General features: G+C 48.5%; 1 non-coding gene across 1 annotated transcript; it reads right to left on the reverse strand.

The window, feature by feature from the left end:
- Nucleotides 1–3,011: 3,011 nt before the first annotated feature.
- On the reverse strand, nucleotides 3,012–3,150 carry LOC129670288 (small nucleolar RNA SNORA48). The gene has a single exon (XR_008719156.1). It is a non-coding gene; the product is annotated as a small nucleolar RNA SNORA48 (small nucleolar RNA).
- Nucleotides 3,151–5,975: the final 2,825 nt, after the last annotated feature.

The following is a 5,975-nucleotide window of genomic DNA, read 5'->3' on the forward strand; positions in this document are numbered from 1 at the left end:
ATTTGTGTCTTCAAGCCATGTCATCTTTATCATAGCCTCATCTGCACTGTAGCTCGGCTACCTCTTGTAGCAGCTCTTCTTAGAGCATCATGGAAAGAAATGCAAGAAAGGGAGAGCTGGCCCACCACATTCTCCATTTTCAGAGACTGAAAGGAATCACCTTGCTCCATGTATAGACCAGCACCTCATGAAACGTGTAACCCCACAAGGCGGAAGCCATTGGGCCGTGGCCTGTTTAGGACAGACCACGCCCGTCTCTCTTCGGAATGCTTTGCTTTGCTAAATAAACTGCGTGAGCTTCTGTGTCACTCAACTGAATCCTTTCCTTCAAGAAGACCAGAACTGAGAGAACCCCAGAACACTGAAGACTCGGTCCAGTTTTACACACAGAAATTTGGCCAACACGAAGGTAGAAAAACATTTGTTCTGGCCTGACTTGTCATTTGCTAAATCATCCCTGCTACTACTGTCATTTAAAATGTAAGTATTTCCTGTGGAAGAAATAAATGAGAAAGGAGGAATATGTTTCTGAAGTTTCTAGCTTGTCTCTAAATGGTGGGCCTGAGTGCTAACAGAATATTGAAAGATTAAGAGCTCTTACGACCTCTAGGCCTGGAGTGGATAAGAGAAGCAAGCATGGTTGGGAGCTTCCAGTGGGTGGCAGAGTGTAGCATGGTCTCCAGAGACCTTCCACAGTGACCACTCTAGAGGTGTGTGGGCTCATGAGAGCCAGGGAACCTCCCACTGTTCTTCCATGGAGTACCTGGGCTGGCCCTGGCAACTACCTTCTACCCACTGGTTCAGGGCTGGAATCCCCTTCTGTGTCTTTGCCTGGCCCAGCAAGGGGTCTCCTCCAAGCCCAGAGGTTTCCTGTTTCTTTTTATCCCCTAAGTAAGACCTGAAGTCTCAGGATCACTAAGAGAAAAGATTTGCGTGTGTGTGTGTGTGTGTGTGTGTGTGTGTGTGTGTGTGTCCTAAGGCTTACCACCCAGCCCATGAGTAATTCTGTTATGCCTACTCCATTACAGTTCACATGGCTTGGGGCAGGCGAAGGCATTTTCAAACCTTAGAACCTGCCTTAACTTGGAGGTATCTGCTTGTCTGTGCATCCGTTCAGGTGAACTTGTTCTTCTTTGGGAAGAAGGAGAGGATAAGGAATAATGGGTGTTTCTATTCAGCATCTAAGATGAGGTCTTAGAACTTGGTTCCCGTTATTGTGATGGCATAGAAACTTGGAGTGATAATTTAATATAGATATTAATTGGTTACTTATTTGCTATAGTTTCAACTTTGTCACTTGAAAAAGATGTCAAAAATTTTTAATATTTTATTGATTCTTTGTGAGTTTCACATCATGCACCTCAGCCCTACTCATCTCCCATACCCCTCATATCTGACCTTTCACCCTTGTGATGTTCTCCCCAAAAATAAAACACACACACACACACACACACACCACCACCACCACCACCACCACCACCACCACCAACAACAACAACAACAACCAAAACCAAAGCACAGAGAACATTCATCATGGAAGCTGTAGTGTGTCACAGTGTGTCCCACAGTATATCCCTCTGTACACACATCTTCACTGCAAATGTTCACTGCAATCAGTCATTGGTGTGCTTCGAGATCTCTGGCTTCTCTGACACCATCAATATTGAATCCTCCTCACCAGAACTCCTCCTGGTTAGCCTGTTGTGGCTCAGTATCACGGTGATCCTGTATGTCTGGAACAGAAGGACTGGCCCTTTCAAGAGTCCCAACCATTTACTGATGATATAAATTTTGGGGTGGGCTAATTCAGGGCCCTGGATCTGGGCCTGTGTGGTAGCTGAACTGGTCGGACCACTCTCTCTCTCATTTATTTGAACCACCAGGGAGAAATCTTGTGACTCCAATATGAGTTCTCCTGCTGCAGGAGGTGAGGGTGAGGGGAGGGAGGGTGTCATTCTCGAACCTACACCTCACAAAGCAGGACCAAGGCCGGCCCTACCGTGGTGCCCGGTTGAGGTGCCTGTTCTCCCAGCTGCAGCTGGCAAGAGGCAGGGCCAGCTGACCCACTCTCGACTACCACAGACGGTGAGGAGCGAGGGAGACAAGGCACCACCTCTGCACCCACGCCACCTCACAGCAGATGAGTGGTGGAGCTAACTCTCCATACTCTCGCCCTTGGGAGGGCTGGCTCACCTGGACCACCCTGCACCCTGGCACCAGTCAGCTCTGCTGCTTTCCCGATTGCTGGAGGTGGTGAGGGACAGGGGCCATCACCTCTATGCCCATGCCACCCCACAGCAGAGGAGTGGTAAGGACAGCTCTCCTACACTCGCGCCCTCAGGGCTAGCTTGCCCACACCTCGCTGCTAGGACCAGCTCACTGTGCTGCCTGGGAGAGTGCTGCCAGCAGTGAGAGGTGGGGCCGGCAGTGAGAGGTGGGGCCAGCAGTGAGAGGTGGGGCCAGCAGTGAGAGGTGGGGCCAGCTCTCCAGAGTGCCACACCCAGGGAGGGGCGGGGCCAGTTATTCACAGTCCCTCGACATCCAAGTGGTCCCTCCAGGCTGCCCCCACCGGGAACATTCCCATGTTCTCCAGTGGTAATGTGAGCCACTGGGGACAGCTACACCGACCCTTCCTCTGGGTAGCTATTAACTCAGACATGGCCTCAGTGACAGCTCTGGCTAGGACCTCACCATGGCCCCAGGAGGCGGGGCTGGCCACTCAGAACAGGTCACTGGCCTCCACCTTGGAGTCTCCAGTTCAGTCTCTCTTCCTGCTGAGCAAGCTGCTCCATTTTGCTTTCTCTCCATCTGACCACCACATCCTCATTGTGGTGGCTCCTGCTGCAGGCTGGCCATGCTCCCGGTGGGCCTCCTGCGTGGTGTGGTAGCAAGCAGGTGTCTGTGGCCCGCCTGTGCCAGGCTCTGGAGGGCAGTGTGTGGGTGCATGGTGGTGTGAGGTACCTGTCTGTCTTCCTCCTCCTGTCCTGGGCTGCCTGGACTTGATTTGACTTTTATGAGTCCTAGGCATGAAACAGCTTTGGCCACCAAGCCAAGCGTCAAGGATGAACAAACAGCTGACGTGTGCTCTGCCCCTGACTGATGGGAGAACAACACCACCACCAACGTGTCTCTCTACCCATTGCTCCGGCGAGGGGCTGAGCTGGGGGGAGGATGGCAAATATTTTTATAACAACAGTAGCAAAATGTATTAATTAATGAAAATAATTAGGGGAAGAGAATGTCAGGGTGACAAGTTGGGGAGAGAAGGGATATCCACAGGTTTCATCCTCTGCTGGGAAAGGTAGGAGGGGCATGAGGATTAATTGCAAAAACATGTATCATGCATTTCCTTAATAAGCAAGCCACAGAAATTCCAAAAAGTTGCAGTGGGAGCCCCTCCTCCCAGATAACATTTTGAGTGTCTGCTTGATATAAAAACCAACAATAAATCATGTGCTATCGTAAAACAGTTAAAAAATATCTTAAAATATGAGCTGAAACAATAGTTTGTCATTCTTACCTGCGTGCTGACAGACTGACACTATAATTGTAATACAATGTGGAAAGAGCAGTGTTTGATCCTCTGAAAACTGGGGCTTTATGAGAGAGTGGCTCAGGTCCCTGTAAGTCCACTGTATGCACAGCATCAGAGTCCACAGCTGTGGTAAATGAGGTTCAGAAGCAAACACTCCGTATGCATAAAGAAATCACTTCTAAAGGGGAGAAACACAGACACACATCACTTTTCCAGCCATGGTTCTGAAACTTACAAAACTACTTTGTGAAGCTGGACTATTGACCTTCCACGTCAGTTTTATGGGTTCCACAAGAGGAGGACGGGCCTTGAGGCTGCATACAGCTTCGGAGGCTGCTTCTTCTGGAGGACTGGAGAGGACTCCCAGTGTCTATTAATCCTGAGAGTCACCAAAAAACCAACTCCACCATTTTGGGGCAAGTTTAAAGCAAGCCTTATTAAATATTTAATACTGACCAAGGGATGGACTTTGTCAGGACTGTTCTCTGGAGTTTCCCAGCTTACCATGGCCCCAGCCACATGGTGCAGGGGCTTAAAAGGGCACATCTATAGGCCACCGAACCTTTCCATGAGATGTTGTTATTTTCCAAGAACTACAATTCCCAGCATTCCAGGAAGTTACCTGGTTCTTGGACAGATGGGGCTTACAGGATAATTTTGGGCATTATCTGACCTCCTAAGTCATTCTCTGAATTACCTCAATTTTTTTTTTCACTGAACCTGGAACTCTCTGCTTCTGTCCCTCAGTGCCTGCTCACACCTGTGCTGTGTGGCGGGCATGTGCAGCCACCCCAGGCTTGTACATGGAAGCTGAGGCACTTACCTGAGGGCCTCATGTTTGCACAGTAAGCAGTCTTACTCACCTAACCCTGCTTCTAATTTTTAAACTATGCAGCTATGTCTATAATGCTACTTTTTAGGGCAGAAACCACTTTTTGATATAATTTTAAACCACAAATTTCTTTTAGAGGAAACACAGCCATCTGTACTTTTAAATAAGCAGTGCTTTCTCTTTGTAAATAAAACTGTATCAGGCAGCGTGGGCTTGCTGAAGATGACAGAAGTCCTTAATGGCAGCCTAAGTCGAAGGGATGAAGGTACTGGGCAAGCCCTATCAGAACACAGCCTCCCTGCCCTGTGATCCATGCTTACCATTACTGTATTTCCTTTTGAGTTGACATCTTACGTTCCTAAACGACTGCTGTCCTTCTGTTCCTCCTCTCCAAACTCATGTGGGCATCGTGAACAGACAGGGAGTTGGTGTCTTCCCTCTTGGTCACCTGGCAGGTGTTATGGAAATTGATCTTCCCCAATTGATTGGCTGAGTTCAGCACAGAAGGAGGAAAAGAGCTCATGACCCCTTCCTGTTTGCACGAGGCAGATGGCAAGTGTTAAAGGTCCTGCTCTGTGTGTTCCCTTCTCAGAGTTTCAAGGTCACTAGACACAGCAGTCTGCAGTGTGCCCAGGACTGCTGTGAGCCACATGAGGTTCAGGACCAACTCATGAAAGAAAAGGAGCCATGACATGCAGTGAGGACTGAAAGGCTCCTGGATAATCTGGTCTTTCGACACACACACTGCTCTCTGAGGACTTAATACTTGGCCCTGAGAGGAGACATCCCCATTTGACCAGCACCACCTCCAACCAAAGCTAGGCAATCTCACAGAACACAACAAAAGTTCAGAATGTTGTTCATTGGCCCAGAGTGGCTTCATAGCTGAAGACTATACAACCTTTCTCCCCCAAGCAGGTGACACAGGCCTGTAATCCCAGAACTCACCAGCCTGATCTACAAAGCAAGTCCAAGACAACCAAGGCTACACAGAGAAGCCCTGTCTGAAAAAACCAAAAACAACCACCACCACCAAAAAACCAAAAAACAACAGAAAACAAAACAAAAAACTCTTCCCCCAGCACACAATCTTCTTATCTGTTACCTTGTTCATCTTATCATCAACTTGACTAGATTCAGTCACCTCGAAAACACACCTTTAGTGTCTGTGAGAGCATTTCATGTTTAGCTGATGAGGGAAGGGGCTCAGGATGCAGTTAACACAGGCAACACTGTGCCCACAGACGTGGGTCTTGTACCAAATAGAAAGGGAAAGGGGAAAGCCTTCTGACCCCCTCCCCCTGAAGAGGCCAGTGGCCCCTCTGCTCCCATGCAGTCCATACCATCATGAGCTTTACCCTCAGCCTGGGAGCCAAACCCAGCCTTCCTTCAGTTGCTGCTTCTCAGGTGTTTTAGGTACAGAGATGAGAAAAGCAGTCACTATACTTTGCTAATAGTGTTGCCTGAATTCCCCCAAATTACAAAGTCTCTCTCTGAATCAAGTCTCCCTGCAAACAAACAACAAAAAACAAGCAAAAACTTTTAGAGTTCCCTAGAAAACAAGTCTAGTAGTATGTAAACTAACTCTGTCATCCGTGTCTGTAATAT

The sequence above is a fragment of the Psammomys obesus genome, unplaced genomic scaffold, assembly GCF_907164565.1.
Source record: "Psammomys obesus unplaced genomic scaffold, mPsaObe1.curated_primary_1811, whole genome shotgun sequence".
NCBI lineage: Eukaryota > Metazoa > Chordata > Mammalia > Rodentia > Muridae > Psammomys > Psammomys obesus.